The sequence below is a fragment of the Microcaecilia unicolor genome, chromosome 12 (assembly GCF_901765095.1).
Source record: "Microcaecilia unicolor chromosome 12, aMicUni1.1, whole genome shotgun sequence".
Taxonomy (NCBI): domain Eukaryota; kingdom Metazoa; phylum Chordata; class Amphibia; order Gymnophiona; family Siphonopidae; genus Microcaecilia; species Microcaecilia unicolor.
The window spans coordinates 24663179-24674915 of NC_044042.1; positions in this window are offsets into that span (position 1 = coordinate 24663179).

Sequence of the window (11737 nt, forward strand, 5' to 3'; positions counted from 1 at the left end):
GTTTTGGTCGCCATTTACTAGGTGAAAACATCAGAATAGAGTGCTACTACTACTACTATTTAGCATTTCTATAGCGCTACAAGGTATACGCAGCGCTGCACAAACATAGAAGAAAGACAGTCCCTGCTCATAGAGCTTACAATCTAATAGACAAAAAATAAAGTAAGCAAATCAAATCAATTATTGTGTACAGGAAGGAGGAGGGAAGGTGGAGGCGAGTGGTTACGAGTCAAAAGCAATGTTAGAACCAGCCCCTCCAAATGTATTTATTTGTTGCATTTGTATCTCACATTTTCCCACCTATTTGCAGGCTCAATGTGGCTTACATAGTACCATGATGGCAATCGCCAATTCCGGTATGAGAAATACAGGGTGTATTGCGTTAGAGTTCAAGAGTGGTATCGTAAATTAAGTAGAGGAGTTGAATTTTGTCCACTTCCATTATAGGTTTTGTTGTGTTGCATGTTTTTGGTGTTTAAGTTGGATCGTTTTGGTATGCCTTTTTGAACAAGTTGGTCTTTAATGATTTCCGGAAGTTTGTTAGGTCGTGCATTGTTTTCAGGACGTTTGGTAGTGCATTCCATAGTTGCGTGCTGATGTAGGAGAAGCTGGATGTGTAGGTTGATTTATATTTTAGTCCTTTGCAGCTTGGGTAGTGAAGATTTAGGTATGTGCGTGTTGTCCTTTTTGTGTTTCTGGTTGGTAAGTCTATGAGGTCTGCCATGTATATCGGGGTCTCCCCGTGAATAATTTTATGGACCAGGGTGCAAATTTTGAACGCTATTCATTATTTGATTGGGAGCCAGTGCAATTTTTCTCATAGGGGTTTGGCACTTTCGAATCTCGTTTTTCCAAATATGAGTCTGGCCGCGGTATTTTGGGCAGTTTGGAGTTTCTTAATGATTTGTTCTTTCCATCCGGCATAGATTGCATTGCAGTAATCTAGGTGACTTAGTACCACTGATTGCACCAGGCTGCGGAATAGTTCCCTCTGGAAGAAAGGTTTTACTCGTTTGAGTTTCCACATTGATTGGAACATTTTCTTCGTTGTAGTTTTCGCTTGGCTTTCTATTACGATTTAGAACTAATTAGAGGAAACCAATACTTCCTCTGTATACATCCATATGCTACCCACGCCAGCACCTTTGAAAATATGTGAGGTCTAATAAATATGCTACCCACAATAAAGAACAACAACATGGATAAAGCAGCTCATAGATTTGCTTGCTTTTTTGTTAGGGGATGAGGGGTGCGCAGAGGAGAAGGAAAGGAAGACCGACCTCATGAGCTTCAACGGCTGTCTCACTCTAACTGCCTTCAGCTCTCTCCTACTCGCTCCCTTAGTTCCAGTTCGCAGCACCGCTGCCTTCTTCAATTTTCCAGGCCGCCGGCAGCATCAGTAAGGTAAGCACACTGCCTTCAGTGGCCCTGGAAGCCCTCCCTCTGTTGCAGCGTCCCGCCTATGCCCGAATTGAAGAAGGCAGTGCTGTAGGGAGCCGAAAGTAGGAGATAGCTGACCAAGACGGTTAAGATTGAGAACAGGAGACGGGATGATGGCTGATGCATGGAGTGGGAGGTTGATGCTAAGGACACCATAGGGCCCCTGGGACCACGAGGCCCTGTGCGACCGCCCCTGAACCCATTAAGATCCATAGTCACACTCTAAAATCTGGTAACATAGATGGACTTAGACCACTGATCTTCTTCCCACTCATGTACTCCACTGACGCTCTCCAATCCAGTATATTGTACAGCGCTGCTATATTGTACAGCGCTGCGTAACCCTAGTAGCGCTTTAGAAATGACAAATAGTAGTAGTAGTAGTAATTTACACCACCTTGAAACTCCTAATCTAGTAACCTACCCTACTGATCCCTCTCCTTACTAATGTACCCCTTTTATACTAGATTTAATAGCATAGTCTCCTGCCACCGCCCCCCCCCCCAGCCTCATGTAGCCGACTGTGACTCCCAACTCAGACCCAGTGGCGTACCAAGGGGGCGGTGGGGGCGGTCCGCCCCGGGTGCACGCCGCTGGGGGGGGTGCCACGGCGTGCGCCTGCTCTGAGTTCGCTAAACTTCGTCGCTCGTTCACTGCAGCTCCCTCTGCCCCGGAACAGGTTACTTCCTGTTCCGGGGCAGAGGGAGCTGCAGCGAAGCGAAGTTTAGAGAACTCGAAGCAGGCGCGCCGCGGCACCCCCCCCCCCAGCGGCGTGCAGCCAGGGGGGGGTGTCATTTCGCCAGGGGGGGAAGGTGTCATTTAGCAGGGGGGGGCGCGCTGCACCCGGGAGGGGAGGGGGCGCATCGGCGCTCCGCCCCGGGTGCCATCCAGGCCAAGAATACCACTGCTCAGACCTCACTGAACTAGAGACCTGCACGGGAACAGGGTTTTGTGGGGATAGAAGCAGTTCTGCAGGGTTCCTGTGAGGACAGAAGCAGTTCCTGCAGGGTTATTGTGGAAGTGCAAGCTGCACCTGCGCCAGGCTCTCACCTACCTAGTACCAAGTTAAGTGCCGTCTCCTCCTCCTCGCTTTAACAGTGCAGATATGGACAGTCTTCCCTTAAGGGAAGCACAAAAAAAGCAGCTCAATCAAAGAAAATAGTTTATTGAATGACAACCAAATAAACAAGTCAGCGAAACACGGCCAGTGTCGGGCTGATTTGTTTATTTGGTTGTCATTCAATAAACTATTTTCTTTGATTGATCTGCATTTTTTTTGTGCTTCCATCTTGGAGTTTGCAGATTGTTTGCCTTGTTGTTCTCTTGGACCCAGTCTTCCCTTAATCCTCTCTGCTCCCGGGCTGGATGTGCAGGCCTCAGCTCTGACACAGGCACAAGCAGCAGAGGGCACCTGACCTACTGGTGCGTGCATATAGCAACCTCTCAGCACACAGTGCCAGCGAATCAGAAACCAGTCTTACATGTGCACACCAGATGGAACCAAGTTCAAACTTCTGTTCCTTCCTTACCTGCAGGGCTGTGGCTGAAACCCAGAGAGACAACCAGAAATTTTTTTTTTATGTACCATTAAATTCTTATGGGGATGGATGGGGACAGGCAAGATTTCAGTGAGGATGTTAAGGGAAATCAGGGACGCAAACAAACTGGGCAACACAATAATAATGGGGGATTTCAATTACCCGCATATAGACTGGGTTAATGTAACATCTGTACACGCAAGGGACATAGGATTTCTTGATGAAATCAAGGACAGCTTCATGGAACAGCTAGTTCAGGAGCTGACAAGAGAAGGAAAAATACTAGACTTAGTCCTTAGTGGTGCTCATGATCTAGTGCAGGGGGTAACGATACGAGGGCCGCTTGATAACAGTGATCATAATATGATCGGTTTTGATATTGGCATTGAAGGAAGTGAAACTAGGAAATCAAGTACGCTAGCGTTTAACTATAGAAAAGGTGATTACGACAAAATGAGAAAAATGGTGAAAAAAAGACTGAAAGGAGCAGCTCGCAGAGTAAAAAACTTGCATCAGGCGTGGATGCTGTTTAAAAACACCATCCTGGAGGTTCAGGACAAATATAGTCCACGTATTAGAAAAAAGGGAAAAAAGACTAAACGTCAGCCGGCGTGGCTAAACAGTAAGATAAAGGAAATCATTAGAGCCAAAAAACAATCCTTCAGAAAGTGGAGAAGAGAACCAACTGAAAGTAACAGGATAGATCATAAGGAATGCCAAGCCAAATGCAAAGCGGAGATAAGGAGGGCAAAAAAGGACTTTGAGAAGAAATTAGCGTTGGAAGCAAAAATACATAGTAAAAATTTTTTTAGATACATTAAAAGCAGGAAACCGGCCAAAGAGTCGGTTGGGCCGCTGGACGAAAATGGTGTTAAAGGGGCGATCAAGGAGGACAAAGCCGTAGCGGAGAAATTAAATGAATTCTTTGCTTCGGTCTTCACCGAGGAGGATTTGGGGGGGACACCGGTGCCGGAAAGAATATTTGAAGCGGGGGAGTCGGAGAAACTAAACAAATTCTCTGTAACCTTGGAGGATGTAATGGGTCAGTTCAGCAAGCTGAAGAGTAGTAAATCACCGGGACTTGATGGTATTCATCCCAGAGTATTAATAGAACTAAAAAATGAACTTGCGGAGCTACTGTTAGAAATATGCAATCTGTCCCTAAAATCGAGTGTAGTACCGGAAGACTGGAGGGTAGCCAATGTTACTCCGATTTTTAAGAAGGGTTCCAGAGGAGATCCGGGAAATTATAGACCGGTGAGTCTGACGTCGGTGCCGGGCAAGATGGTGGAGGCTATTATTAAGAATAAAATTGCAGAGCATATACAAAAACATGGACTGATGAGACAAAGTCAGCACGGATTTAGTGAAGGGAAGTCTTGCCTCACCAATCTAATGCATTTTTTTGAGGGGGTAAGCAAACATGTGGACAATGGGGAGCCGGTTGATATTGTATATCTGGATTTTCAGAAGGCGTTTGACAAAGTGCCGCACGAAAGACTCCTGAAGAAATTGCAGAGTCATGGAATCGGAGGTAGGGTATTATTATGGATTAAGAACTGGTTGAAAGATAGGAAGCAGAGAGTAGGATTGCGTGGCCAGTATTCTCAGTGGAGGAGGGTAGTTAGTGGGGTCCCGCAGGGGTCTGTGCTGGGTCCGTTGCTTTTTAATGTATTTATAAATGACCTAGAGATGGGAATAACTAGTGAGGTAATTAAATTCGCCGATGACACAAAATTATTCAGGGTCGTCAAGTCGCAGGAGGAATGTGAACGATTACAGGAGGACCTTGCGAGACTGGGAGAATGGGCGTGCAAGTGGCAGATGAAGTTCAATGTTGACAAGTGCAAAGTGATGCATGTGGGTAAGAGGAACCCGAATTATAGCTACGTCTTGCAAGGTTCCGCGTTAGGAGTTACGGATCAAGAAAGGGATCTGGGTGTCGTCGTCGATGATACGCTGAAACCTTCTGCTCAGTGTGCTGCTGCGGCTAGGAAAGCGAATAGAATGTTGGGTGTTATTAGGAAGGGTATGGAGTCCAGGTGCGCGGATGTTATAATGCCGTTGTATCGCTCCATGGTGCGACCGCACCTGGAATATTGTGTTCAGTACTGGTTTCCGTATCTCAAAAAAGATATAGTAGAATTGGAAAAGGTACAGCGAAGGGCGACGAAAATGATAGTGGGGATGGGACGACTTTCCTATGAAGAGAGGCTGAGAAGGCTAGGGCTTTTCAGCTTGGAGAAGAGACGGCTGAGGGGAGATATGATAGAAGTGTATAAAATAATGAGTGGAATGGATCGGGTGGATGTGAAGCGACTGTTCACGCTATCCAAAAATACTAGGACTAGAGGGCATGAGTTGAAGCTACAGTGTGGTAAATTTAAAACGAATCGGAGAAAATGTTTCTTCACCCAACGTGTAATTAGACTCTGGAATTCGTTGCCGGAGAACGTGGTACGGGCGGTTAGCTTGACGGAGTTTAAAAAGGGGTTAGATAGATTCCTAAAGGACAAGTCCATAGACCGCTATTAAATGGACTTGGAAAAATTCCGCATTTTTAGGTATAACTTGTCTGGAATGTTTTTACGTTTGGGGAGCGTGCCAGGTGCCCTTGACCTGGATTGGCCACTGTCGGTGACAGGATGCTGGGCTAGATGGACCTTTGGTCTTTCCCAGTATGGCACTACTTATGTACTTATGTAGGATGGGTTAGATTCCAGCGGGGATGAGCAGGAACAGTTTAGATTTCTGTCCCCCAGCAACTCTCTACCCTGACCCCACCCCCCCCCCCCCACACACACACACACAAAAGGGCAGTGCCCAGTCCCAAGCAGTGAATCCTAATGTGACAGTGACACATTAGCATATATACATGTCATTATGATTATCTGAACAAATAGATTGGATAGGAACCCAGTTTATTGGACAGTGAAGATTTTTTTTTCAGCACCAAGGGAAGTTTAGCTCATGGTACCCTCACTCACATCCCCATGATTTATCAAGGGCAGCGCATTCCTTCCCCTGAGTACCACAGCCTGCTCTTGCCCTCTTTCTTCCTTCCTCCTTCTTCAGCCAGCTCCCCACACTCTTCCCCAGTACTCCAGCATTTTCCCATACCACACCAGTAGGAACCTTAGAAATACAAAGGCTCTAGCTGTAGCAATGCTGTATTTGGGAGGTAAAATGGCTGACAGTGACAGCAAGTAGTTTCTTACCTACCACCGAATAATGTTCTTATCTTCAGATGGATTCATTTTGCGTATCCCCTAACAGTTACCGAAATAAACCTCACTCTTAAATCAGAGTACGTTGCCCAGAGATGATCTCAGACGCTTAGATATACTGTTAATGCTCATCTCAACACTTTTCATTATATCAAAAACAGTCGCCTCCAGAAGTTTGTGGGGTGTAATATCGACAAGGAATAAATACACTTTGGTACATTGCTTACCAATGATACACCTTACAAATTTCTGAAGGAAGCCTGGAGGAAAGGTTCATAGTCTGCTATTTCATTTGACTGTCTCAGTCAACGTCATGGATCCAAAATGTTGACAATGGCCAATTTTCACGTCAAAACAAAACTGAGTTAATAAGTTCCCTACTTAGTTTGTTATCTAATCTACAGTTTTCTAAAACAAGGTGGAGTGCACACAGGTACACAAAACCGTTTGTAACGTGGCGCCGTGCACATGGAACAACCCATACCCAGCAGGCAGGAGACTGCCAGGTTGCCCAGGGCTGGGGTGGGGAAATTCTTCACTGCACCCTGAACACCCTGCTGCGGGGGAAGTGCTTGTGGCAGGGGTTAAAAGCAAGGAGCGAGGGTGCTTGGGACTGTTTCTATTAGGTACTTTTGGAGAGGCTTTTTCTGGCGATTTTCGTCATGTTTCTCACAGACGCTCACATTTCATTCATCCCATTTAAGTGAATGTTCTTTTTTTTTTTTTTTTTTAAGGCATACATACTTTGACTAGTTTCACAAACATGCAATAAAAACAGCTTTTTAAAAAATTTTGGGCATGTGAAATTACTTAAAACAATGTGATATTCCTGACCCTGAGAACAAAAGCTGGCCAAGTCCATTATATTACAGTGTGAGATATTGGCCATCTAAGTTGAGAGGCACATTTCAGTAAAAAGAACAAGCAATGCCTGAATTAGCTTTAATCTATATGTATGGATGTGGCCCAATTTTTCTTCTAAGTCTTCAGGTCATAGAGGCTATGAATCAGTGCATAGCTGAAATAATGCTTTTGGTCTTAAGGGCTCATTTATCATTGACGTTTTTCTGTTTTAAAGTGATAGCACATCACTACAGCAGTGTGGGGAAAGAGGCTGCAGCCTTTCCTCTCCTTTCCCTATATAAATTCACATCTACAGCCCCGGAAGCCACTCATTGAAAGGAATGAGCCAAGCATGTGGGATACCGGCCACACTCACAACTGTGGGAGCCAGTGCATGTTAATGGCATAGCCGGGACTGATTTCATTGTAGGTCTATAAAATACTGAGTGAAATGGAATGAGTAGATGTAAATCGCTCGTTTACTCTTTCCAAAAATACAAAGACTAGGGGGTACTAAGTAGTAATTTTAAAATAAATCGTAGCAAATATTTCTTCACTCAATGTGCAATTACACTCTGGAATTCATTGCCAGAGTGGACTAGATTCTATATATCAGGCCCAAAATTTGGCTAAACTGGGGCGTAGCCAGACCTCATGGTGGGAGGGAGCAGGAACCTGAGGTGGGGGGGGGGGGGCACATTTTGGTCTGCCACTCCCCACCCACTGCTGCAGCAAATACCTTGGTTGGCAGGGGTCCCTAACCCCCGCTAGCTGAAGCATTGACCACTGCTGGTCTTTGGCACCACCGCGTTGCCTGCCCTGCTCTGTCTTCCCCTCATGTCCTGCACACTCCTTTTAGTGAACTTGAGCATGCTCAGTTTCACTAAAAAGAGCGTGCCGGATGTGAGGCAAAGACAGAGCAGGGCAGGTAACGCGGCAGCGCCAGAGACCAGTGCTGGACAACACTTCAGTTGGCGGGGGTTGGGGACCCCTGCCAGCAAAACCAGGGACCAAGAGGAAATTTGGGGGGCCTAGGCCCCCATGGCCCCATGCAGCTAAGCCACTGAAACACATTCAGTAAAGGACACCTTAATTTAGATGCACTTTATAGAATAAGCCTAAATGTCCATGTGGTTTATAGAATACGCCAAGCGTTGGTCTGTGCAATTCAATTTAGGAGTAGGCAGTTATGCCAAGTAAAACCAGGTGTAAATGCCGACGTCTAAATTAGGCACACACCGGGTGTATTCTAAGCAATGTAGAATTTATATGCAGCATGTTATAGAATATGCTTAGACAGTTTCTTTTATTTTTGTTACATTTGTACCCCGCGCTTTCCCACTCATGGCAGGCTCAATGCGGCTTACATGGGGCAATGGAGGGTTAAGTGACTTGCCCAGAGTCACAAGGAGCTGCCTGTGCCTCAAGTGGAAATCGAACTCAGTTCCCCAGGACCAAAGTCCACCACCCTAACCACTAGGCCACTCCTCCACTGTTGCTACTATTTGAGATTCTACATGGAATGTTGCTATTCCACTAGCAACATTCCATGTAGAAGTCGGCCCTTGCAGATCACCAATGTGGCCGCGCAGGCTTGTACATGGAATGTTGCTAGTGGAATAGCAACATTCCATGTAGAATCTCCAATAGTAGCAACATTCCATGTAGAATCTCCAATAGTATCTATTTTATTTTTGTTACATTTGTACCCTGCACTTTCCCACTCATGGCAGGCTCAATGCGGCTTACATGGGGCAATGGAGGGTTAAGTGACTTGCCCAGAGTCACAAGGAGCTGCCTGTGCAGGGAATCAAACTCAGTTCCTCAGTTCCCCAGGACCAAAGTCCACCACCCTAACCACTAGGCCACTCCTCTGCACATAAATTCTAATTAATGCCAATTAGTGTCGATAATTGCTTGTTAATTGGCCTTTCAGTACTGATTGGCTTGTTAACCAACTAGGTTATGTGCATTCTTATGGAATATGCTTCAATTTCCCTGCAATATATAGAATCCAGGGGTCACTGTAGTAAAAGCAGTAGCTTAGCAGGGTTTAAAAACAGTTCCATAAGCCATTATTAAAATGGACTTGGGAAAATCCACTGCTTATTCCTGAGAGAAACAGAATAAAATATATTTTTTACTCTTTTGGAATCTTGCCAGGTACTTGTGTCCTGGATTAACCACCATTGGAAACAAGATAATGTGCTTGATGGGCCTTCGGTCTGACCCAGTATGGCAATACTTATGTTCTTATGATGACCTGGGTGGGCACTGGACAGTGCAGATGCTGGCACTGCTTTGTGTTTTCCTCTTATTTTTCTAGGTTGTTGCCACTGACTGGGTGGCTCCGACTTGAAAGTAGAAGAGCCACAGCCCCCATAGGCCCACCTTTGGCTACGCCCCTGGTACAGAACCCTGAAGGAATTAGAATTTTAAAAGAGAATAAAGAGCGTAAAATGTCTGGAGGGCAAAAAAGCCAGCACAAAGCCGAGGGAGAGGACCAGCCTTCAATAAATATAAAGAATTTGGCTCAGCTCTGAACTGCAGTCTAACATCCCAATGGCAAAGTAGCTTAGATTATATATTCTTTACAATAATCTAGGTGCAAACTCACATAACACTCCTCTAAAAGGTGTTATAAAAGAAAGAGCCAGAGAGGAAATAGAGAGAAGACACCAGCTTAAGAAATGAAGCAGGAAAAGGGAAGGAAGAGAAAAAGCTGCATTGGGTTGTACCTTCTCTCTGGCACAGCACTGCTGAATCCTGGCCAACTCAGTGTAGTGAAAATGAATGGCAGGGAAAGAAGAAAAAGGGACCAGGTGCTGAGAGTTTATTTACCTTATTGGGAAAGGTTCAGAACATTCTGGCTGTACAGGGAACTGACTGGTGCCGTAGAATCTTTGCTTGGCTACAGGGCTGTTTTAGGTGGGGGGGGGGGGGGAGGAGGAATTTAGCTCAAACACTTTTCAGTAGTAGCTCAAGGAGACTTACATTTGAAAATTGTCCAACTCGTATATGAATAAATGTGTGTCTAGTTTTACCTGGATTTTTGTGGGCAATGAAGTCAGGAGGCAACAATGCATACATTTTCAAAGCTACACATGCTCTTTTGGCTGGATAAAGGAGGTGTGAAACTCTACAGGTTCTTTTCCCATGGACAGTTTCCAAAGGGAATGTATGTGAACATGTTCCATTTCATCACTGGTGCAAAATCTGTGGGGAAACGTACAAGGACGGCTTTGCCACTAGGTGGACCAGAGTCTGCCTGGGATGGCAGAAGTTAGGGGCAGCAGCAGGGCACTCATGTGGCAAGAAAGCAGCACTTTAAAGCTGCTGTCACTGGGACCTGGGGCCTTTAAGTACACTCTTGCACTCAAGGCCTGCCACCTCCTGCTCCCTCCGACATGAAGCTTGCCTCTGAGGGGGAGGGATATGGAAACAGGAGTCTGTGCTCAAGTCTCCAGGCCATGCTAACATTCACTGAAGCAGCAGCCAAGGGTGGAAGTAGGAGGCAGGTTAGCTGAAGGGGAAGAAAAGCAAACCTGTTTCTTTGTGTAAAAAAAATTTACACAAAGAAACAGGTTTGTATAAAAATTACTCAAGGGGGTTTACAGAGATGCCAAAGGTGAAATATCCCAACAAGTGAGATTTACCACACCAAGGAGTGAAACTGAAGGCCAAAGAGTGAAATTTTTCAGATGGTACATCCAGGGTGTAAACCTAGAATGATTTAAGTATAGTATTGCTTTGCAAATGAATCAAGGCAGCATTAAATAATATTGACTTTTCTTTGGAGCTGCTGAAAGATTGCAGACAAAGTGGGAAGCAGTTTGGGTATATTTTTGTCTTCCACCCAGTAGTTAAAAGTAGTGGCATAGCCACGGATGGGCCTAGGCCCCATCCAGTAACAGCACACCTATGATGTGACTGGCGGGGATCCCCAAGCCTGCCATCCAAAAACTCACAACTCTCTCTCTTGTATATCTTTTAAATAGCAGATCTGCGCCAGTAGCGAGCAGCAACTGATACACACTGCTCACGCTGGCAGCCTTCCCTCTGACGTACTCCCGCCTATGCAGAAACAGGAAGCTGCGTCTGAGGGTAGGCTGTAGGGTCAGTGCAAACAGTGTGTATCAGTAACTGCTGAAGAAGATCTGCTATTTAAAAGGTTCACGGGGGAGGGAGGGGTGAAAGACTGCATGGTATGCGGGTGGAAGAGGGAGAGACCGAATTGCCTATGAGGCAGGAGCGGGGTTCTTCTGCCCACCCACCTTGGGCCCAGGCCCACCCAAAATCAGGTGTCTGGCTACACCCATGGTTAAAAGTATGTACATTGGTTTCAGAGCACATGTACTTACAGTAAAGGGAAAAGGGTCAGGGCAAGGGGAAGTAGTACTACTACTACTACTAATCATTTCTATAGCGCTACTAGATGTACGCAGCGCTGTACACTTGAACATGAAGAGACAGTCCCTGCTCGACAGAGCTACAATCTAATCAGGACAAACAGGGATAAGGACAAAGAGTAGCAAGATTCCGGAATCCCAGTGATTAGCAAGATTCCGGAATCCCAAAGAGTAGCAAGATTCCAGAATCCCAAAGACTACTACTACTACTCATTTCTATAGCACTACTAGACGTACGCAGCGCTGTACACTTGAACATGAAGAGACAGTCCCTGCTCCA